This window comes from Cebus imitator, unplaced genomic scaffold (assembly GCF_001604975.1).
Source record: "Cebus imitator isolate Cc_AM_T3 unplaced genomic scaffold, Cebus_imitator-1.0 Scaffold596, whole genome shotgun sequence".
Classification (NCBI taxonomy): domain Eukaryota; kingdom Metazoa; phylum Chordata; class Mammalia; order Primates; family Cebidae; genus Cebus; species Cebus imitator.
This window is the reverse complement of record NW_016107911.1, coordinates 362,591-387,767: the sequence shown is the minus strand read 5'-3', so window position 1 is coordinate 387,767 and position 25,177 is coordinate 362,591. Positions and strand designations below refer to the sequence as shown.

The 25,177-nt window shown below is 35.4% G+C and overlaps 1 protein-coding gene across 11 annotated transcripts in view; it reads right to left on the bottom strand.

Annotated features, from left to right (window-relative positions):
- Positions 1 to 25,177, bottom strand: part of CCDC91 (coiled-coil domain containing 91) — a 385,716-nt gene that overhangs the window by 316,712 nt on the left and 43,827 nt on the right. The gene's annotated exons all lie outside the window — the stretch shown is intronic.

Sequence of the window (25,177 nt, the reverse complement as noted above, 5' to 3'; positions counted from 1 at the left end):
CAGTCAAGGTCCTCAAAGAAGTTATAGTCTGGTGTAGGGAGGAGGGCAGGATGTAAGATAAGCATGCAAATACAAGTAACATGAGATGTAAAAGAGTCTTAAGAGAGAAGAAAAAATGTCCAAGGTAGGAAGAAAGATTTTCAGAAAATGATGTATCTGGTTGAAGCATCATTAAATGCTTAAGGTAGAAGGAGACATTTGAGAAAGATTTCAACAGATCTGACAGAAAATGTCAAACGGCATATTAAAATACACATTTTATTCATCTTTACTAAAAAGTCTCCCCCTAAGATAACAAAGATTTCTTCTGATTGTTGGCTTCTGCATAAAAATGAGGTCAAAGAGAATGGAAATGAGAAAACTGCAAAAAATTTCAAAGCAAATAGAGGAAAATGAGTCACTGGGAAAATGAGATTCACAATTATTAATACATCAGAGAATCCTCAAAAGACTCAGCAACGGGCAGTACTGAAAGTTAGGTAAAAGTGAAACTCAAAGTAAGAGTTATAGGTATATACCAAGACCCCTCCCAGAATCTACACAACTGGGCAATCTACAATTTATCACCACAGCAGAAGACTGGAGGTTCATTCCCTGGACAGAATAAAGCTGAGGATCTCTAGGCATGAAGATAACACAGGTGGACCAGGTGAAGTTATATTCTGGGGAGAAGAGAGGATGGTTAACTATGTAGAACAGCAACCCCAGTCATCTTTCACCACTCAGAAACCAAAACGACAGCAGCTAGGCTGAAACCTCTAGTCAGAGGAGGTGTAGATTCTTCTCTGATGAATCTAATCAACCTATGATAAGGACCCCATCAGACGTTCCACAACAAAACAGCTCACTCATGAAATACTATTTTGACAAATGCCACACACACAAAAAAAATTTCCAATTAGATTCTAATTTTAATAACAGGCAGAACAACATAAAGGTTAAAAGGGACAATAGAGTCAAGACAGCTGGATTCAAATTCCAGCTCTGCCACTTACTGTGTTACACTGGGCATTTTACTTAAAACATTTTCTTAAAAAAAATTTTTCTTAAAAAAAAAAAAAAAAGGATATTATATCCAGTAGTGCGTATATCAAGTATCCAAGAGAAGAAAAAAGAAAAAACCCCATACCAAGGCATGGTAGAGACAAAGAGAAGATCCTACAAGCTTCCAGAGAGAAAACAGGCTTCATTCAAAGGATTGTGTGCCTCAGTTTCCTCATCTATCAAATATAATAACTTAATGCCTAAAGTCATCACAAGGATTAAATATGTTAAAATAGATGGAGCACTTAGAACAGTATCTGATACATTCTAAGCAATATATAAATGTTTGCTACTTTATTAGTGCCTCACTCTTGCATGTGGACTTATCAAGAATGACCAAAGAGATGAAGAAAGCATCTAATTAAAAAAATAAAAAATCAGAGACCAAACCATAAAAGAAAGGATGAAATAAACAAAGAATAACCAAGAAAGAAAAAAACATATCTTCAGAAAGTTAACAGAAGACAGTTCACCCATGAATTAAGAATAGGACGCCCTAATTTGGGGGGAGAAGATGATTAAGAAAGGAGTAAACAAGACTGAGACCTTGGAAATAAAAAATATAATTGGAGAAATGAAAAACTGCAGTGTAGAAAAAATTAAGGAAATTGTCTTTTTAAAAAGTATAAGAGAAAAAAATGGAAAGTCAGAGTAAAAACAAAATTACAAGATCCAGTCTAGGACATGTAATATCTAGTTATTAGGACTCTAAGAGTTCTAGAAAGAAGAAAAGAGAAAACAAAAGAAATCATCACCAAAATCATTCAGGAAAATTTTCTTAAAAAAAAAAAAAAAGATATTATATCCAGTAGTGGGTATATCAAGTATCCAAGAGAAGAAAAAGGAAAAAACCCCACACCAAGGCATGCTAGAGACAAAGAGAAGATCCTACAAGCTTCCAGACAGAAAACAGGCTTCATTCAAAGGATCAACAACAAAATGGTCTCACACTCCACAACAGCATCACTAGAAGGTAAAAAAAAAAAAAAAAAAAAAAACAATGGACCAATGCTGTTAAAACTCTGAGGGAAAATGATTTTACAGCACAGAATTCTAAATTCAGCCAAACCAATATATAATTAAGTTGAGGGAAGAATAAAGTCATTTTCACACCTGTAAAGTCTCTAAACAATTTTTATTTGCCAAACACTTTCTTTAAAAGCTATGGAGTAAACAAACCAAAGAGTAAGACAAGGAAGAAAAAGACACAGGATTAGAAAAGATCCAACTAAAGTCAAAAGCAAAGGGATTTCTCCCAGAATAATAGTGAACTGAGTTCCACAATACCTATGTAGCAAGAAGAAATACCTCCAGTCTAGATTGGAGCAGATCAGAAAGCTCCTGGGAGATGTATTCAAGAAATAAAATAGACTAGCTCATATGTTTTACCATCGTGAGTGTAATTTTAAACAATCAGGGGAAAATTCAGGGTTGAATTACTGACTAGAGAACTAAACAAATGAAAACAGAGAAACCAGTATGTAAAAAGTGGGGAGGCTGAAAGAGTGTAGAGGGCATAGAAGACAGCTGTATTTCATAGCAGGTCTATTACAATTTTAAACTATGAGCACAAAAAACAACATGGCACGATGAAACAACTATCTATTATTTCTATCAGAATATCCTGAGAAAAACTCAAGAAAGTTTTTCTTTACAAAACTAACCATAAAAGACATAAATACTTTAAATTTGCATTTACTCAATGAATAAACTAGGATTTTTCATAGTAGATTCATACATCTTCCCATATTACAAGTATTCATACAAGACGTTAAGACTGTATCTCTACACACCAAAGCTGCTCAAAACTTAACCAACCTGTACTGAGACCAGCTTGCCCGTAGAGACTTCCACCCAGGCGGCGCTGAAGACATTAAGAAGCAGACATCCAGATAGAACCAGTGAAGTAGGACTATGGGGGTGTGTGAGGGGGAAACAACAGCCTTCCGAACTGAGAGCTTCAGGGACTGACAGCATTCTGGGCTGAGGGCCTCTAGCAGATGCTGACTCACGTATTCATTCTCTCTGAACAGGTGATGCTTATCAACTAACAGGTGTTCTGTGTTTTCTCACAGCCCCAAGATAAATTAGGTAGGCAGCTGGTGCCTGCCTACCACTGATCAAGGACAAACTAGAAAGTATTCTCCCCGAGGGAGCCACGGGGGCAGGGGTCACATATCCCGTGCTTAAAGAATTGTTTTAACCGGTGTATGATATACATATACTGTTTTGCTACTTTAGAATGCCCCAAGTAGTTTTCCACTTGCGGGGTAGGGGGACCCAGCTAGGTTTTCCTTGCCATCGTTCTTCTTAGCAAACAACATATTTTATCATACATTCAGCATTTCTCAACAAACCTGCACCCCTCCCCAGCTAAAAAAAGAAAAAAAAAAAAGGAAGCCTAATAGAGAAAAGACACATTGATGACTTTAAAAAAATAAAACCTCAAGAGACCACCAGAGTATTCGATCATCCTCAAGTATCCTATTAGTTAACACTGTCCACTTAGCATTTAACTCAATTTCCACCTGATCTGGAAAACTACTTGCTAACATCCTCACAGGTCACATTATTTTTCCATTTGATCCTGTTTAATGCCATGTTTCCCAGAAGCAATAGAGACAAGTGATTTTTTTTTTTTCTGACTCTTTTGGGCAAACGGAAATTAGAAAGAGAAAACAGGACAAAGGAAATACACACACACCTTAAAGTTAAAAGTAAAAAGCCATTAAGACTGAGCTAATTAGAAGAGTCAAAATAAGTAAGATCAGAATTTCAGGCTTATTGACTCAAGGAAATGTCTACCTAAGTTTATGTGAGAACTCTGGAGGTAGTGTGGGGATCCTTTATTCATCTTTTTTTCCACTCTCCAGCAATTGAACTGAACAGTTCCTAGCACATAGCAAGGACTCAAAGAATATATCTGAATGAAAGCTTTCAGGATAAATGACTGAATGAAAGCAAATTACTTCCTTTTTTTACCACATGACTTTCTTTTCCCTCTTATTTTTCCAAGAAAATTACATTAGATCTGGGACACTAGAAGACCCAGTTGCTAGCATTAAAACAGCTCTACTCATATTAAGACCTGAGCCTAAGGACCAATATCTTAAAAGACATCACATTGCTACTTTATATTATTGTCAAGTATCCAATTATTATTTGGGCAAATAATTATTTTGAAACTTCCTATAAAGCTGAATTAAAGAAGTATTGCTATACTATAAATTCTACTACCAATGAACCTTTGCCAGTGGCAGATTATCACAAGCCCAAAGAAAACAAACTGAGGTGTAAATTTATTACCTAAAAAATATTATATTTATAAATGACCCAATAGGAAAACATCCCAACTACTAATTAATAACTAAAACTTTTCCTTTATAATTTTCATCTGTTATCAATTAAGTCTGTCTTTACCAACCTTCATTCAGAAAATTTATACATCCCAAAAAATAACAAGAAAAATAAAAACAGCAAGACATTTACTCTCCAAACCCTTATATCTGCCCTCATCCTCTTCGGCTAATTCATCAACTTTCAACTCGTTAATAGCAACTTTTTCCCAGGCTGATGACCCTCTGATTCTGTCTCCTTACCTTCTCCTTCAAAAAATGTATGCCCTCTAATAATCTAAGCGGTCTACACAAATTTTCCAGAACTAATCACTTCTTAGGGGCCAGTCATATATTCCCAACCAAAAAATGAACATTTTTACAGGGTTATCCCTCTATCAACTCAAAATTCTCACTGTATGAACTGTACTCCTATCTGGCAAAATCTCATTCCCTCAAGGAATGTTACAGGTAAGATATACTACTTCCTCTCCTCGCATTTTAAAAGAGGGCATAGGCCCTCTGTTTTCGATAGATGGAAATGTGATTGAAGAAGTACTAAAAGCCTTTCTCTAACCTCTTTACTTCTCTCCAAAAAAAAAAAAAAAAAAAAACAAAGTAATAGTAAGAGCAATGCATCCATAAGTGTCACTGTTAGATAAGATTAATTATAGAATTTAGTGTGCATGCAAAGTAGTTGTACTCTTTGAGCTCCTTACTAGGAACTTAGTGCCCACATATACTATTTTTGTAGTTTAGCTCCCATAGAGAAGCTAACCAGGGAAAAACTTCATTCTTTAAGCATCAGAGACTTGCTTTTTAGCTATTCTGCCTGTGACTGGATGGGTAAATTTAATTTAGAAGAAAACCTGTGGGAGACCTCATTTCAGATTTAGGCACAAACCAGATTTTAATAATAAAACTGCTACTCTGATTCCTATACAACCCTTGGTTCTATTCCTCAGCTGATTCAGAATCCAGAGTGGTTGCAAGGCAACTGATAACACCTCCCTCCCACTACAGGAACTACCAACAATATCCAATTATCTGCCTTCTGCTGACAACTATCAGAACAAAATCGCATAAATTTTATGTTTCCCCTCTTCAACTGAATTCACAGTGTTGCCCACCACACCCAGTATTTCTTTGAAGTTCTTTCTCTCAATCTCCAGAAAAGCTATTTCGAAGGTTGTCAACTCTCCTCAAACCAGCCTTTGTATTCCATTCTGCAAACAAAGCAAATAGCCAGGCCTCCTGCTAAACAAAGAAACAGAAGGCATTTTAATAGAAGTCCCCCAACTTCTTGCTACCAAAACTGTAATAGCTACCAGCGTCTGTACTCAGCTATTACAATTCATTGGGCTCACAAAGAAAAAGGAACCCCTCTGCCTACTTAAGGCTTACCTCCATACCCTCCCACTAACCTGAGCTCTCAGAGACTTGGCTCTCTCAATTATTTCCTCTTAACTATTCAGCCTCCAATTATTAGCTTTTTCTCATCAACCGTGAAACATGCTCCAAGCCCTACTGTTTAAAAATGAAACAGAGCAAAAACAAAAACAAAACCTTCCTCAACTACACTGTGTCCTCCAACCACAGTCCTATCCTTTTCACAGCTCACTTCACAGGCACTATTCTTATACCCCGTGCCTGTAACCAATTACGTCCTTTTCATTATGCAAAAAGAAACTCACAATTCCTTGTCTAATTTGAACATTAACAGCATTTGACCAGTCTTTTCTTCTCAAAACACTCTCACCTCATGCTATATAAGACAATCATACTCCTTCTTTCTTCCTAGTTTTCTGACTGCTTTGTCTCAATCTCTCTTGCGGGTTCTTCTACCTATCCTTTAAATGTTGGTGCTCCAAAGGGCTCCAACCTAAACCTTCCTTTCTTTTCACTAAGTTTAGATACACAACCTGGACTATCTCATTCACGTCTTTAGATTCATTTACAAATATAAGCTATGGTATCTCTATCTCTAATTTAGATGTGTTTCCTGAGCTCCAGATCTGTATGGTCAAGCGACAACTGAATAGTCTTTCTTATAATCTAACAGGCACCTCAAATTCAATACAACCAAACCTCAATATTGAATTCAAGATCTCCCCCACCAACGTCTAATTTACCCTTCTTCCAGGGGTGTTTAGACCAGTGATTGACACTACCACCTATAACACCTTTGGTCAAGAAAAAATCTTGGAGTCATCTTTGCCTCATTCTTCTCTCTCTCACCCCATACATAAAATCAGTCACCAAATCCTGTCTCCTAGATCAGGGGTCCCCAACCCATGGACCGTGAACCAGTCTGGGTCCCTGTCCTGTTAGGAACCAGGCCACACTGCAGGAGGTGAGTGGCCAGCAAGTGAGCATTACCACCTGAGCTCTACCTCCCATCAGACCAGCAGGAGCATTAGATCCTCAGAGGAGTGCAAATACTATTTTTTTTTTTTTTGAGACAGAGTTTCGCTCTTGTTACCCAGGTTGGAGTGCAATGGCGTGATCTCGGCTCACTGCAACCTCCGCCTCCTGGGTTCAGGCAATTCTCCTGCCTAAGCCTCCTGAGTAGCTGGGATTACAGGCACGCGCCACCATGCCCAGCTAATTTTTTGTATTTTTAGTAGAGACGGGGTTTCACCATGTTGACCAGGATGGTCTCAATCTCTTGACCTTGTGATCCACCCACCTCGGCCTCCCAAAGTGCTGGGATTACAGACCCTATTGTTAACTGTGCATGTGAGGGATCTAGGCCGTGTGCCCCTTATGAGAATCTAACTAATGCCTGATATCTGAGTTGCAACAGTTTCATCCCAAAAGCATCCCCCAACCTTCCAGTTCAGGGAAAAAACTGTCTTCCACAAAACCAGTCCCTGATGCCAACAAGGTTGGGGACCGCTGTCCCAGATACCTCTAGAATACATCCACTCCTCTCAATCCCCAATACCTTCACCCTAAGCAAGGTCACCGTTATCTTTCATCTGGTTTATAGCATCAGCCTCCAAAACAGGTCTCAGCTTCCAGTTTTGCTCCCTTCTAGTCCATTCTCCATTCTGGTACCCAAGTGTTCCTTCTAAATACTCCCTCTATTTAAAAGCTTATTCAGTGGCTTCTCATTATTTTACAAAGTCAAAACTCTTAACATAAATTAATAGACCTTTGTAACCTAGTTGCTGCTATCATCCTCATCTCCATCACATCCGTATCCAGTAATTATACAGAAATTTGTATTTGAACCATATGACACTGGCCAAATCACTACACCTCTCTGGAAATTCTAAGGTATTACACTACACGATACTCTAAATATACTAAACTACACTATTACTATAACCAAGTTCATCTCTTTTTCACAAACTACTTTCTCTCCTCAATGTGTTCTTTTCAGTCAATAGTATTACCCTTCTTTAATCTATCTGGGATGCAAAGTCAGGTATCACTTTTTACCCTTCACTTGACACTTTACACCACAGCATGTAAGTCAGTTAATTCTATATTATTTCCCCACTCATCCTTTCTTGTCTCCTCCAGTGACCATCTCTGTGGCTTGGATCTCTGTCACTATTTTTTGAAAACTACAAGAACTTACTTCTTGTCATTCTGCTCTCCAATCCATTCATTACACTGTATGACTATTTCTAAAATAATCATGTTTTACACCTTAAAACTATCATGTCAATCTCAACTCCAAATCTTTGAAAACAAGAATGCCAAATCCATGCCTCTATGGGATATGATTTTTGGAACTCCCCATGTAAGAAAAATAAGTATAAAGACAAAATTGTGATTTGCACTGGCACTAATGATTAAAAGTAAAAATACGTCCTGTAAAATAAAAAGTCTACAAATATATTACAACAGCAAGGCACAAGAGAGTGCTCTATACAACAAATATAGAGAAAAGTGTTACATAGCAATCACAGTAAAATCAGTGTTGACAACATAAAATTGAAGACCCTGACAATAAGTGGTAATAAATACAACTTTTCCCTGTGCTTAAACCCACAATCCTTAATTTATTTTTTCATCATTCCCTTACTTTCAAATGAATGAAGTTTCATCTCTTCTACATCTACCACCAAGAAGCATATTACTTTTATCTGAACTGTTTTTAAAGGGTATTCTGCAGTATGTAAATTTGGGGGACCTAACTTTTTCATATGATATTATGTTGCTAATATTATGACTATTATTCATTCTTTTGACAGCTATATGAATAATATACCACAGTTTATTCAGCCACTTTCCTATCAAGAGACATCTGGGTGGATACAGAATTTTTTTAATTGAGAACAGAAATGCTGTGAATGAACATTTTTCAACACATCTACTTTTGTTTATACACAGAAATTTCCTTGAGTATATGCCTATGAGTAAAATCACTGGGGTGTAATATTTGTCTATATTTTATTTCACAGGAAAATGAAAAAGTATTTTCCAAAATGGTGGCACAAATACAGAGGTCCCATAAATCTTCATCCTTGCTTACACCTAGTTTTAAATGGTATCTCATTTTGTACTTAATTTGACTTCTCTGATCATTAATGAAGTTAAAATTTCTTCATAGGATTATCAATGACATGTGGTTCCTCTTTTGTGAAATCCCTATTCATAGCTTTATTATTCTACTGTGTTGTGTTTTTGATTTGTAAAATATTCCTCATATTAATCATCTGTCAGCTGTGTATATTGCAAACATCTTCTAATTTAGAACATGTGTTTCCACTTTCTTTAAGACAGCTTTTGATGAACAGAAATTCTTAATCTATTCTTTAACAAAAATTTATCAATTTCTTGTCTGATTTTTTAAATCCTTTGTTATCTATAAAAAATATATACCTGTATTCACTACAAGGAAATTTTATTTTTGACATTTAAGTATTTCAGCCATCCACAGTTGAGTATTTATATATGGTGGAAATAGAGATCCAGTTTTTTTCCTGATATGGATCATTTTTCCTGATTTCAATTATTATACAGTAACTTCTTTCCTTGCTAATCTGATATGCCATCTTTATCATACATCAAATTTATTTTAGTATAAACAGACCCATAAACAGTGTGGGTCTGTTTCTAGCTGTAGGATTATTCCAGCAGAAATGGAATCTTTATGATAGTTAGTGAGGCTTATCACTACAATATGCCATGGTTAAGTTTCTTCTAAAAGGACTATTAATAAAGTTATATAAATTTCTCTAAAGAAGTCTCATATATTTCTTGTTAGGTACATTCCTAGATATTGATATTCTATGATACTATTTTAATGTCTTCTTGTATACTTTCTAGTTATTTGTTGCTATTGTAATAATGTAATTGACTGTATTAATCTACCCACTCACCTTTAATAAACTCTTATTTCTAATAGTTTATATGTATATTATTTTGATTTTACATGTAAACTAATATATTGCATCCAGATAACACCCCTATATCATTCTTTATAATTTGTATACCATAAATTATAGAATTTATTTTTCTTGTCTTAATGTACGAGCTATGTCCTCCAATGCAATGCTAAGTACATGATGTAATGTGGCAGATTATATTTTCCAAAGATGGTCTCAAAAATATCTCCCATTCTACAATTTCTTCTTAGAATGTGACACTGATACTCCTCTCATTAAGTGGAAGAATTTCTGTCTTTTCCCTTTGAATCTGAGTATATTGATATGACTTCCACAACCAACAGAGTATAGTAGAATTAACACTGTGTGATTTCCCTAGCTAGGTCACAAAAATGCAATGTGCTTCTGTCTTTTGCTCTTGTATTGCTTGCTCTTGGAGCCTAGATGCCATTATGTGAGACAGACCAAACTGGCCCACAAAGAGATACCACATGGAAAAGCTACGTATAAGTTTTCCAACTGACAGCCTAATTAAGTTCCCAGCCAACAACCAGCATCATATCACCAGACAAATATGAAGATACTTTAAGATGATTCCAGTCCCTAGCCATCAAGTCACCTCTAGTGTTCAATATTCACATCATCCCTACGCATTGAAAAGAGTGGAGCTGTTAAAAATAATAATAATAATAATAATAATAAGCCGCCTTCTGTATTGTCCAAGTTCCTGGCCCTCAGAATTCATAAGCATAATAAAAGTTGATTTATGCCATTAAATTTTGGATTTGTTATGTAGCAATAATAACCAGAACATGTGATAAGCATACCTTTATCATTTCTGAGTTTAAGAGAATCTATTCCTCTATCCCCATTTAGGAAGATTGCTGATGACGGTTGGTTGACTGGTTGTTTTTCAAATATTTCTTGACAGTTTAGAGATGATCCCTCTTCTCCTAATTTGCTAAGCATTCTTATCATGAATTTATGTTGATTATTAAATGATTTTCTGTATCTAATGAAATTATATGGTTTTTCACTTTTAATTTACTAATAGATGATCCATACGTGTAAATAACATCTATTTACTTACATCTATTAGTAAATAATCCTTGCATACCTGGGATACACCAATTTGGCAATGATGTTTGTCTTCTTTAAATGTTGGTTTCAATTTGCTCCTCCTATCTTGTTTGGGATTACCAGCTCTACATTAAGATCTATAATTGTCATTTGTTTTAGTGTCTTCATTTGATTTGGATCTTATGATTATGCTGGGCTTTCAGAACTTGCTGGGGAATCATTCTTTGTATTAATTTTAAAAGATTACAGCAGATTGGAATAATCTATTTCTTAAAATTCTGATAGAGACTTATTTATTGGCAAATCATTTGGGCTTATTGCTTTCTTTGTGGGAAGATTCAGACTTTTAATTTCTCCCTCAGTTTTACAAGACATTTTCCTAGAAATGTCTATTTTTACATAGTTTACATATAGTTAACAGTATTCTCATTATCTTTTTAATCTCTGATTTATGTTACATATCTCTTGTCCATCCTTTATATATTGAATTCTGTATCTGTCCAGGAACTGTATTATTCATATATTCTATATATTTTGCTGATTTTTTCATCTACCAATAATCACAAATGTTAAGTTAAAATTTCCCACTTTAATAGCAGAGGTACTAATTTATCTATACCAATCTATCAAATATTTGCTACATATTTGATGCTGTATATTTCTGGTGAATGTAGTGAATTCTAATAATTTTATGTTGCCTTGGCATACATTTTAAATGTGTTTAACTTTCTCATATCAGAAACTGAGTGTGGTCACACTCGACACAATTTCCAATTTTCTGCCTCCACCTAGTTCCTCTATGTTGTTGTTCCAGCTATCTACCTTATACAATCGCCTCCCAGTAACTACTACCCTATGAGACCACAGTATACAACCTACTTGACTCATCCTACTGCCTCCCACACCCTGCACAAACTGCCCAGATAAGCTGCAGTGACCATTTCTCAGTCATAGCATGACCAAGGAACTTATGTCTGTTTGCTGTAAACCTACTGTATTAGCCCGTTTTCACATTGCTATAAAGAAATATCTGAGCCTGAGTAATTTATTTAGAAAAGGGGTTTAATTGGCCCACAGTTATGCAGTTTGTACAGGAACCATGATGTCTGCATATCTGCTTGGCTTCTGGAGAAGTCTCAGGAAACTTTCAATCATGGCAGAAGGCAAAGGGGAAGCAGACACATCTTATGTGGCAGAAGCAGGAACAAGAGATGGGGAGAGGCACTACATACTTTTAAACCAGATGTCAGGATAACTCACTGATTATCACAAGAACAGCACCACACGGAGGAGGTGGTGCTAAACCATTCATGAGGAAATGCCCCTATGATCCAATTACCTCCCATCAGGCCCTACCTCTAGTATTGGAGATTACAATTCAACATGAGATTTGGGTGAGATCCAAACCATATCACTCACCAATTAAAATTCCCTGCAGGATAACTCTTGGGTAACACCCTAGACCCCAATAAAGGCTTTGACTCACAGATTCCTTGCTCTTTCCCTCTCTCTCTCTCTCTTTCCCTACCCACTGGCGGAGCCCTTATGTCCCAGATGGCTTCCCCCTTCCCATCTGGCCCTGAGAGGCATGCTGCCCTCTTGTCTCTGGGATCCCGAGTAATATACTGCTTCTGTTACTTCATATGTTTGTTTGGTTGTGCTGCCTCCTCTGTGTCTCACCTGGCCAACATACCTAAACTTAACTTCTTCCTGGTCACAGCTCTCCTAGAGAATAGTTAACTTCTTAAGAATAAACTGGATACAAGTAAGACAAGAGCCAAAAGGGCATCTGCCAGTATAAACAAGTTCTTTTGTTTGTTATGAAAAGGACACCTGATCACACCTCAAACACCTAGGCTGTCCACAGGGATAAAGAAGTATCCAGTAAAAGGCCCATTATAAGTACCCATATGACCAAATCCCCTAGAACTTCCATCTCAGGGCAGGGCTAGAGTTTATAGTCACTTGAAAGACCTAAAGACAAAATTAGAAGAAAAATATGACAGTATAATTAACATTATATCATAACATCTTTATATGATAACTACGTAATCAGTCCTAACATGACTTTTTTTTTTTTTTTTGAGAAAGAGTCTTGCTCTGTCACCCAAGCTGGAGTGCAGTGGCACTATATCAGCTCACTGTCTCCTGAATTCAAGCGATTCTCCTGCCTCAACCTCCCAAGTAGCTCGGGTTACAGGCGACCCTGCCCCCCCAACCACACTGAGCTAATTTTTGTATTTTTAGTAGAGAAAAGGTTTCCCCATGTTGACCAGGCTGGTTTTGAACTGCTGACCTCAGTGATCTGCCTACCTTGGCCTCCCAAAGTGCTGGGATTACAATTGTGAACCACCACACCCCGCAAGAATATAGATATACTTTAATGAGAAGTTTCTCTTCTAGTTACATGCCCTAGAGAAACTCTCACACATGTATAACAGAAGTCTTGCACAAGAATATTCATGGTAACACTGTTTGCAATGGTAAATCCTAGAAACACCCAAATGTCCATCAAGAACTCTAGTAGGTACTCAAGAGAAAGATGAGTACAGATTAGATTACCTGAGAGAGCTTTTCTCATGGTACAGGAATGAAGGAAATGATTAGCTACTCACATCCTACAACCATTCTTCATACAAAGCAAAAAAGCAGCCGAGTGCAGTGGCTCATGCCTGTAATCCCAACACTTTGGGAGGCTGAAGTGGGCAGATCACAAAGTCAGGAGATCGAGACCATCCTGGCTAACAAGGTAAAACCCTGTCTCTACTAAAAATACAAAAATAAGCCGGTGTGGTGGCACATGCCTGTAATCCCAGCTACTTGGGAGGCTGAGGGAGGAGAATCACTGGAAGCTGGGAGGCGGAGGTTGCACTGAGCTGAGATTGTGCCACTGTACTCCAGATTGGGCAACAGAACAAGACTCCGTCTAAAAAAAAAAGCAAGCTGCCACTTAGGGGAAAAGCAGAAAACCCTCCCACCCTCTGAAACCAGACAAATGTCAGGACTCAATAGAGAAAACACAAATCCTACACAAACATTTTCAAAGAAAGAACAGGAAATGCTTCTGAACTTACTGAAATTTGTTTTATGACCAAGGATATGGTTTATACTAGTGAAGGTTCCACGTGCATACGAAAAGAAAGCATGTTCTTTTCAATAGACAAAAGATAGAAGCATTTCACCAAATAGGATATATAAAGGGAATAGCAACTAAGCAAATAAAAAGTTATTAAGCATTGCCAGTCTTTAGAGAAATGGAAATTACAGCCACAATGAGACACCACCCATCACTGCATATCTACCAGAGTAGCTAAAATAAAAAGTAATGACAATACCAAAAGCTGGCAAGGATGTGGAGAAAGTGGCTTTTTCAAACGTATCTGGTCTGAAAGATCCACTTTTTCTGGTGGGAAGGTAAAACAGTATGACCATTTGGGAAAATAGTTTTTCGGTTTCTTTAAAAATTAAATATATACTTACCATAAGAGCAAGCAATTGCACTCTCTGATATTTATCCCAGGGAAATGAAAACTTATATCGACACAAAAGTCAGTATATGATTGTTGATAGCTTTATTTGTAACAGACTAAAACTGGAAACAACGAAAATGTTCTAAAATAAATGAATGGTTAAACAAACTGTGCCACATCCCTACCACTATAATACTTATCAGCTGTGAAATGGAAAGAACTACTGATACATGCAAGTTGGAGGGATTTCAAAAGTATTATGCTGAGTGAAAAAAAAAAAAGCCAATCTCAAAAGGTCATATAATACATGATTCCATTTATATAAAATAAACTTTAAATGTGTCTCTTTTAAAATGTGTTTTGACTTAACGCATTTTTTCTTGAGTTGCTTTACAAATTTATGAACTATCTGCCTTAGCTCCATATCACATCAGTTTAGTATATATTAGAAACACAAACCAATGACCTGACAGAAGAAGAGGTGTACCCATTTCAGAGCATAAATACAATTTATCTCAGTTTTTTACGGTGGGTGACAAAAATTGTAAGACAAACCAAAAAGGAAAAAAAAAGGCAAGAAATAATTAACAAAACTAGACCAAGAGATAATCTATATGTTAAAACATTGAGACAAAAACTCTTTTAAAAAACTGTGATTAATACAGGAATACAGTAAAAACAGTAGAAAACATGCATAAGAGGATATCAACAAATAGAAGCAAACTATCAGAGTAAACTGGGCTTAGACCTAGTTTTTCTCCTGGTAAGAAATATGGTACATGAAACCAAATATTTATCTTTAATAAATCATGAAAAGACTGCAATTTTTCAGAATAAATGTTGACAGAAATACCAATATGATTCCAAATTTAAACATTCTGCCAATGCCTATGGCAAAATTACAAAATTGTTTTATTATAAAGAAAATCTATTCCACAGTTAAAAGAGCTAGATACTAATTTTTTAGTGTTTCTTCTAAATTTTGCTTTCTAATACGTAAGCAACACTGTTCTCCAGATTTTACTAACAAGATAAAAACAATTCATTATAATCCCCTCACACCATTTTCATTTTATCTTACCACCTTCTAGTACTCAAATAAATATATATATTTTTTAATTGTACATGCAATTATAATTTTTTTCATTTATTATATAACCTATGGCTCTAAATAATAGCCTTTATAATTATACTCTTCATAATTGTATTATTTACATGTGTATAACATCCCATCAATATAACAACCATCTTCCTATATTTAAGGTCCAAAAAGAGGAAGTTTTAGAATGAGTTTATGTTGGATAAACTTTATTACATTTCCTAGCATATAATATTCTGTATTACATAGCTAACACCACAATGATGTCTTCATACATTAACATTTTTCTTCTTTTAATACCCTAATATGAACTCCCAGATATAGAATGATTTGCTCAGAGTATATATAACACTGCTTGATGGGGTTTACTACATCAGTTTCCACCTGAGCTATACTAATTAATGCCATCACATGCAATTTTTTAAAAATCTTTATACATAAATACATAAATGTTAATTTTAACTTTAAAGCATAAACTAGTAGGCATGTTTCTCTACCTTACATACCCTCTCCAACTTCCCTCCCATAACACAACAGCTCCATCCATTCGCCCACTAAAATGATCCAAGTTAACCACCTACTATACACCTCTATTCTCATACATATAAAAATATGTATTCTCATATATATGTCTACATACATAATGGTGTTATCACTATATTTTTTCAATATAAGATGTCACACACATTTTTTTTTTCCCAGAGACAGAGGCTCACTCTGTTGCCCAGGCTGGAGTGCAACGGCATAATCTGGGTTCACTGCAACCTCCACCTCCCGGGTTGAGGCGATTCTCCCCCCTCAGCCTCCTGAGTAGCTGGGATTACAGGCACCTGCCATCATGCCCAGCCAATTTTTGTATTTTTGTAGAGACAGGGTTTCACCATGTTGGCCAAGCTGGTCTCAAATTCCTGACCTCAGGTGATCCGCCCACCTTGGCCTCCCAAAGTGCTGGGATTACAGGCGTGAGCAACATGCCTGGCTGCCACTCACATTTTTAATCATCTTAGTTGTTCTCACGTAATAATTTCCCATGCAAATCCCTCCAAGTTTACTGGTGCATATCTGATTCATTTTTTTAATGGACTACTAAGATTCTATTACGTAGCTACATAATGAATACATTGACCATTCCCCTACTAATAGACATAAACTGCATTTCCAGTTTTTGCCACTAAAAACAAATGCTCATACAAAAATGCTTATATATGAGAGCATTTTCTACGAGCTAGATTCCAAAGAGTAAGATTGCAAGGTCAACTGGTATAAACATATACTTTTTTTTACTTTAATAGATATCAGATAACTGTTCACAAAAGCTCTAGTAATCCACATTTCTACCAGCAAAATATAAAACTAATTTTTTCCTTAGGTTCTTGGCAGTACTATGTTATTGCTGGTTCTTTTCTGTCTTTCTCTTTCTTTTCGTTAAAGGTGGGGGCTGAAGGAGGCAGTATGATGGATACAAGGTTATATCACACTAATGAGTTAAATCATCTTTTCATATGTTATTGGCCATTTGGATTGGCTTCTTCATATCCTCTGCTCATTTTCTTATAGTGCTATTTGTTTCCTTTTTGTCATTATTTAAGAAGTTATTATATAGAACAGACATCAACTCTGCCCTTTCTCTGCAATATACATATTTTTACCAAACCCATTGTTTATGTGGTATATTTTTTCATTCAAATGTTAAGTTTCATGCAAATATATCCTACTACATAGCTTGTAGATTTACAATGGTGGTTAAGGTTTTCCTCACCCCAAGAATGTACATGATGAATGACAGAGAAAACAAAAAACTGATATAGGGGAAAAATTAAGAATTCAGTGGTAAAAGAAGGCTCATCTGTGGAGCTGATATTTAAGCTGTGACCCAAAGTATAAGTAGGTAATAAAAGTAAGAAAAGTATAGAAGTCCGTATGTGAGTATGTTCAAGAAGAAGAGAGGAGCTGGTCGCCTAAGTCTGGGATCCCTTCCTATTCTATGATTAAATCTTTCAGTGATTTCAAAAAGTATATATTCACACATATTAGGTTTCCTGTGGCTGCCGTAACAAATTACCAAAACTTGGCGACTGAAAACAACAGATATTTATTATCTCACAATTCTGGGGGCCAAAAGTTCAAACTGGGCTGAAATCATAGAGTTGAGAAGGCTGCCTCCCTCTGTAGGCTCTAGGGGAGAAATCCATGCCTTCCCTCTTCCAGCTTCTGATAGCTGCTGGTATTCCTTGGTTTGCAGCCTTATCACTCTAATGTTCAAGGCCAGTATCTTCAAATCTCTTTCTACTCTATCTTCACGCTTCCTTCTCTGTTGTATGTCTGTAGATTATGCCTCTGTTTCTCTCTTATGAGGACACTTGTGATAGTATTCAGGACCCACACAGATAATCTAGAATAATCTCTTCATCTCAAGACCCTTAACTTAATCATATCTCCAAAAACCCTTTCTCCACATAAGGTAACATTTGTAGGTTCCTAGGACCTAATATTGAATGACACTATTCTGCCTACAACCCATATATTTTTTTTAATTGTGTGTGTATGTGTGTGCGTGTGTGTGTGTACACATGCATGTATGTATTAACATAACTGAATAGGATAAATTAAACACAACTATTAGTGAGGGATATATTTGGAGTGCATGAAAATCAAAGAAAATTTTAAAAAAACATAAAATCACATAGAAATACCCATCCACAGAAAACTACCTCTATCTTCTAATACATAATATTTATATAAAATGGGAATAAAGTTAATAACTACAAGAAGTGCTAGTACCAAACAATCACAATGAGAAAGGGCATTTTCATTCTTGTATTTAAAAAAATTCAACATCATCATTAATTACATTCATTTGATATTGATTAAATATAGAGCTCAAACTTTGATCTATTCTCAGCATCTAACAAAGCATGACACAAACTCAATAAATGTTGACTAATCTTAGGAAAAGTTATATTTACTTCCAACAGCAAAGCATAGCAAAGTCTAGTGAACTTAATGATTCATATTGACAATTTCAGAAATTTTTCAATTTCTTCAGCTATGACTCACTGGTCATCAAAAATTGTGTCACTGAAAAAATGTTACTGAGAAAACCTGCCCTTTATCATTACAAATGACATAAGACACTATATTTAAAAATCCAGGGTAAAATTTACCTCCTTATATACAAAAAATAACACTACACACAGCTTAAGTAACAAAAAAAAATTACTTATAAATGTCAAATTCATTTTAAAATGCTGCCTTCTCAAACATGATACTCAGACCTAGTCCACTTAACAAAATTATCTCATACTAGTCTAAAATGTTAGTTACCAGGAACCCAAATGGGATTTGCAGCACACCAAAAGACTGTAACTCAAATTCATCTACATGCATATTGAGTTTCGTTTACCCTTTTTTTTTTTTTAATGTTATGAGGCATTAAGTCAAACCTAATGGTGGGAGACAAAAGTTGGATTAATAAATAGAAACTTTACAGTAGTCCATCCTTCGTCAGTTGTACTCTCACTAGATGTTTCATATTCACTTATAATTTGAATCAATTAAACGTAGACCTATGTGTTCTTCCACAGTCTTCAATAATGACATCCACCAGAAGTATTCTCAGGATTTTAAAAATAAGAATGTCATTAATTATATATACCATTTAGACCTTTGGCAGACTTTAAATGGCCACAAATTCTTTGGCATGCCTTCTACAGAGAAGCAGTCTATGTGTCCCGCCCTTGAATGTGGGTGAGCTTTGCCATATCTTTGACCAGTAGCATAGGGTAGAAATGTACCATTTTCTGGGCCTTAAGAAATACACACCTTTCACTTCCTGTCTTATGAATATTTATTCTGGAGAAAACTATCCTCCATATAAGAAATTTGACTATTCTGAGACTGCCATGCTGTACAGAAGCCCAAACTAGCCATTTGGAGAGAGTACCTGAAGACAGGAAACACCTAATCAAATTTGCACTCTGCCTGTTATGCAAAGTCCAACAAAACCCTTTTCAAATTCCTGACCCACAAAATTATGAGCACAATGGCATAGTTATTTAAGCTGCTAAGTTTGGGATAGTTTGTTACACAGCAACAGATAACTAAAACAAAAACTATAATTTTATTTTACAGCACGTACAAACTCGCTATTTACGACAATGTCTAGACAAGAAGACTGACAATTGGTAGCTGTAAGATACTGAAACAAAAAGCTTTCAAATTATCAATTTACTACCCATGCTACAAGTTTTTTCCATTATCTGTCACATAACAAATTCATGAGTCATGATATTAACTAATGCTCTCCATTACCTTTGATTCTCACAGTGTGAAGGGTAGTGGTTAATGAGACAAGACCTAGCATTTATGCTCCCATTAGCTAAATTGTATACTATCAAGAAAAGTTATTTTTGTTTCCAAACCTTTTTATCTGTGTTATATCTGTTAATGTATAATTTGACTAAATATCTTTAAAAATCTGTAAGATAGAAGTGGGAGTAGTTGTTTCCAGGAAAAAGTTGACTACTTATAACAATTTGACAAAGACTACTTGTTTTTTAAAACAATTCTGTAAAAATACAAGACTACAAAAATTTAAGACAATCTCCAACGAGACTATTTTGCAACTGTCTCATTACACTTAGAAATTGAAGAGGATATTTAAAGGTGTGATTTAAGAACAATTTCTGATAAATTCCAATAAGGAGACCTGTGTTCATAGAAAAAATTGGGGTCTAATACCAAAGGCTAGATTATAAAGTATGTACATATCATTTTCATGACTATTTTAGCCAAAAGTATTTTTAAAAACTTAATTACCAAATTACCAGGCCCAATTTAAATGGATAAAGGAGCTAGTATTATAATCCCTTTTTGAAAAATGCTTTTTAAATTAAGAAATAATGATGGAAGTTTCCATTTTGCAAGATGAGTTCTGTGGATGCACAGTAGCGGTGGCAGCACAGCAATATAATGTACTTAATGCCACTAAACTATACACTTTAAAATGGTAAAGATGATCAATTTTACAGGTATTTTACCATAATTTTGGAAAAACAGTGGTAAATAGTGATACTAAGACTTAAGTAATACATATTTGACTTATGTCCTGTTCCCCCAATGAACTGTGAGCTGTTTCAAAAGCACTGTTAATTTAAAGTAACAGAGGACCATATCTATATAACCTTATCTAATACCACAAACAAAAACAAATGTGAGTTTAAAAACTAAGTAAGAATAGAGTTTACTTCCTCCCAAACTTGAAAGATGGTCTTCTCAGAGAAGTCAGGGTTCAATAATTAGGACAAAACTGACTATTGCTGACCAAACAAATAAATGAAGATTTTAATTTCCAGATTAAACTGGACCTGTATTCACAAGGATACTCCAATATTCAATGGATTACCATAACAAGTATCAAAAGAACTACTTCCTCTTTGGGTCAAAAAGGTATTGTAGGTATTATCACTTTACATAGATTCTTCTTTAATCTCTGAATTAAATATTAACATTCACCAGTAACAAGGAGATGTTCTCTAACATTTTTCACTACACTATTCAAAAACGCTTCACAAATATAAGAAAAAATCAAAACATTATGTTGGATAAATTAAGCCAGTAATAGAAAGTACATGTTATAAAATTTCGTTTATATGAAGTTCAAGAATAGGCAAAACTAATATACGTAACAGAAATCAAAAGAGTGGACACAAGGGGTTGGGGGAGAATGGTATGGAGAAAGACTACAAGGAGAATGAGGGAATTCTCTGGGAAAATGGAAATGTTTATATCTTGATTAGAGTATTGTTACATAGGTACATATTTATCAGAACTCAGCAAACTATATAACCTTGATTATACATTTTTCTATATATTTAAATTACACATTAATTTTTTAACGGAGGGTTAGGGGGAAAAAAGACTCAGAAAATCAGTCTAGAAATTAATTCATGAGATATATTCCCTGAAACAAAACACAGTAATGGTATTTTTTTTTTTCAGACGGAGTCTTATTCTGTCACCCAGGCTGGAGTGCAATGGCGCAATCTTGGCTCATTGCAAGCTCTGCCTCCCAGGTTCAAGTGATTCTCCTGCCTCAGCCTCTTGAGTAGCTGGGATTATAGGCACACGCCACCATGCCCAGCTAATTTCTGAGTAACGGTATTTTTAACACCAGAATTATTACACAGAGCAGTTTATTGAAACACAAATTGCTAGTTGGTAGCAGAACAAGATATACTATCATTTCTGACCATTTAGTCATAACAGTTTTAAAGATGAATAAAACATCACCCCTCTTGATTACTTAAAACTGAATCAACAAAGTATCTCAAATGACCAGAAAACTTAGCTTCTCTAAGTTCAGCCCTGTTTCTGCATTTGTCTAATTCCTCCCCTGTAATTCAAGTCAATCTAATTTAATTCAACAAACTCCTTATACTTATTCTATATGTTATTATGTGAGAAGCTAAGTACAATAAAATACAAAAATGAATTTTAACTCCTATGTTCAAGGCATTTATAATCTAGTAGATGGCATTACACAAGTAGATAATAGCTACAAGAAAAGACTTCATAGTACCTGCAATATTCAAACTGAAACCCTGTGCAATTTGGACAAGTAATTAGAAAAATGAAAAATTTTGTTTTTAAGTAAAGCAAAAGACCAGTAAGAGGCTTGTGCTCTAAACTTATCCCTCACCCTTCACATTTACTACCACTGCAGGAAAAGTCCATATATATCACTGTATTCTGTGTTTCCAAGAAATTTTCAAATGCAAATACAAAGAATCTCCTGCATTTTATAAATAAAAAACAGAAAACCCATGGTCACAATTCTATGGGTAGATAGATAAAATGATCCATACTTTTTATAAAGGATATTCAGTTTGATTCAAACCACACACATCAATTTACCTGGCAATGTGTGGAAAATCACAGATTTCATACATTTCTGGAGTGAATTATCCTACTTTGAAACTCTAAAATTAGAATTATGAAGTGACAGAAAACATCACAATCTAAATTCTGCTTGCACAAAACCACATAGTGTTCAATGCCAAGTTCCTAATTTACAGCTGGGAAAATCACCATTGAAGATAGCTGTGTCTGAATCAGATTCACTTAACATAAAACCAGATGTAAACCTCAAATTACATGTGATATCTCCAGCCACTCATATAAACAAGAATAACATGAGCTGAAAAACAGTAAATTCACCGAGACTTTTCTAAATTTGGCCACCATAATACTACAATGTTTCTTTCTTACAATTATCTAATAAATTATTAACAGAAGAAACAAGGGAAAAACACATATGCATCTTAATTTAAGTACAATTAAAAATCTAAAATCACTCCAATTATTCTAGGGTAAGTCCTTTTTATAAAAAGCACAAAATTCTCAATCTTGAAATACACTTATCATTTTTAAAATATGAAGAAAACCCACTAGACTTTTAGGAAATCAAGTCTTAGCATGCCATCTCAAAACTCTTTCCCAAAAAACCTGCCACAAATGAAGAGGAACAAGCTGTACTAAGGATGGACCAAGATATTTCTTTGGCTGTTTGCTTAATCAGCTATTGATGTCCCATCATAAATTAAGAAACTAAATTTATGCCAACAGGAGTCAGTAACTACAATATTACTTTATATTATTTGGCCTTAGAAGTTTGGAACCTATGCAAAGTCCACTTAAAAATTTACCTGGCATGTAAAGGCTAAAATATTTTGTTTGTCTTTTGAAGCCACACCAGATTCCAACCCACGGAGACAGGATTTCCAGTTTATTTCTCACAACCCACATGTACAAACCCAAAATTACAAAGTATTATTAGAATTCTGTAATAGTAAAGGAAAGAAATACACCATAAAGCTCTATTTCTTAAAGCCTCTAGTGTAGTGTTCTATCCATATTACACAGCATTTCACATCTAAATTAAACACTCAAATAGAGAAGGCTCACCTTGGTACTCTAATGTAAGAGTTCTGGCTTTACAACGGAAAACCTAATCTAGCTTGAACACTGTAAATTAAATAATGGCATAAAGGCCAGGCGCAGTGGCTCATGCCTATAATCCCAGCACTTTGGGAGGCTGAAGCAGTCATATCACTTGAGCCCAGGAGTTCAAGACCAGCCTGGTCAATATGGTGAAACCCCATCACTACAAAAAAAATACAAAATTTAGCTGGGCATGGTGGTGTGCACCTGTAGTTCCAGTTACTTGGGTTCTATTGTGGGAGGATCACTTAAGTCCAGAAGGTTGCGGCTGCAGTGAGCCATAATCACACCACTGCACTCCAGCCTGGGTGACAGTGCCAGACCCTTTCTCTATTAAAAAAAAAAAAAGGCATAATTTCTTTTAAAAAAATCAAATACATAATTATTACACAGTTTAATAACAGTATATCTCATATTCAATTCATTGTATAAACTAGCCTCATGTTTCTTTGCAGGCACTTATTTCCAGTGACTTCAAGAAATATGCATGTAGTTGTTGACATGCTGCAACCACACCATTTCAGAAACACCGAAATTTAGTACTCAGTTTGCTCCTACTAGTAAATACCACTATTTAATATTATGTCCACTCACTGCTGCACAGAATTCAAACCATGCAAACCTCACTTTGATTACCAAAGGTATCAAAGCTTTCAATACTATCAAATGCCAATAAGCAAAAATATGCTCCCAAAAACTTGCTTACGCAGAATATTTGGAGAATTAAGTTTTCAACTTAATTTAAAAAGCACTATCAAAAATACATTGGCCAACTTCCCTGCCTTAGGCAATGAAGTACAGAATGACCCCAGATTGCACATATCCTTTATATATAAACGGCCATTAAGGGAATGAAAAGGATATATTCCCAAAATACATTGAGATTTCCATCTTCTCTTTCCATCTCTCACCCTCAGAAGCACAATGCAATGCTAAAGTAATACTTGTAATTAAAGAAACTCTTCTGAGAAGAATGAATAATGAAAAGTTTAGCCTTGACAAAACGTCAACAAAGATAAAGAATACGTATATTCAAACAGGGTAAGAGGTAACTCTTAGCTAATATAATGAAAAGCTCTTGGCTCACAAGGTCTATAATAAGGAGCATCTCTTAATTTTGTCATAATTGTCATAAGTGACATAATTTTGTCATAATTTTGTCATAAGTGACATAATATGTTAATTATGTCACTTCTAGCCATAAACACAGACAATTAGCCCAATGTGAGCTAAATAAAACATATCCCCACTATTAATAATTAGGTATAGGGATAGGAAACTGACTCAAGCTGGATCAATCAGAGTCCTTCCCTGGGATGTTTCCAACTAGAGATGGAAGAAGAAAAGCTGTTTCTCTCTGATCACAAAACTCTCCTTATCTACTAAAGTCTAAACTCAACTGCCTTATCTTACTCCCCCAAACATGCAAGTTCAGTTCCATTACAGAAATCTTGCCTGAGCTAGTCCCTGGAATGCTCTTCCTCCTGGTATTTACAAGGCTAGCTTTTCTTCTGATTCATATCTCAGCTTTAATGTCTCTTCTAGACAAAGGCTTTCCTAAAGTAGTCACTTAATTACTGTCACATCACTGTATTTTAATTCTCTGCATAGAACTTATCACTTTAACATTCTTCTTTTTTATACTCTCTGCTATATTTCTAACACCTAGAATAGTAGCTGGCTCAGGATATGCACTCCATTCATAATTTGTTGAATAAGTAAATATAAGCTGTGAAGAAATTAGCCCAAAGCCAGCAGCAGCCATGGTCCTAGCCCCAGAAAGAAGCCAGTCTGAAGGAGTAA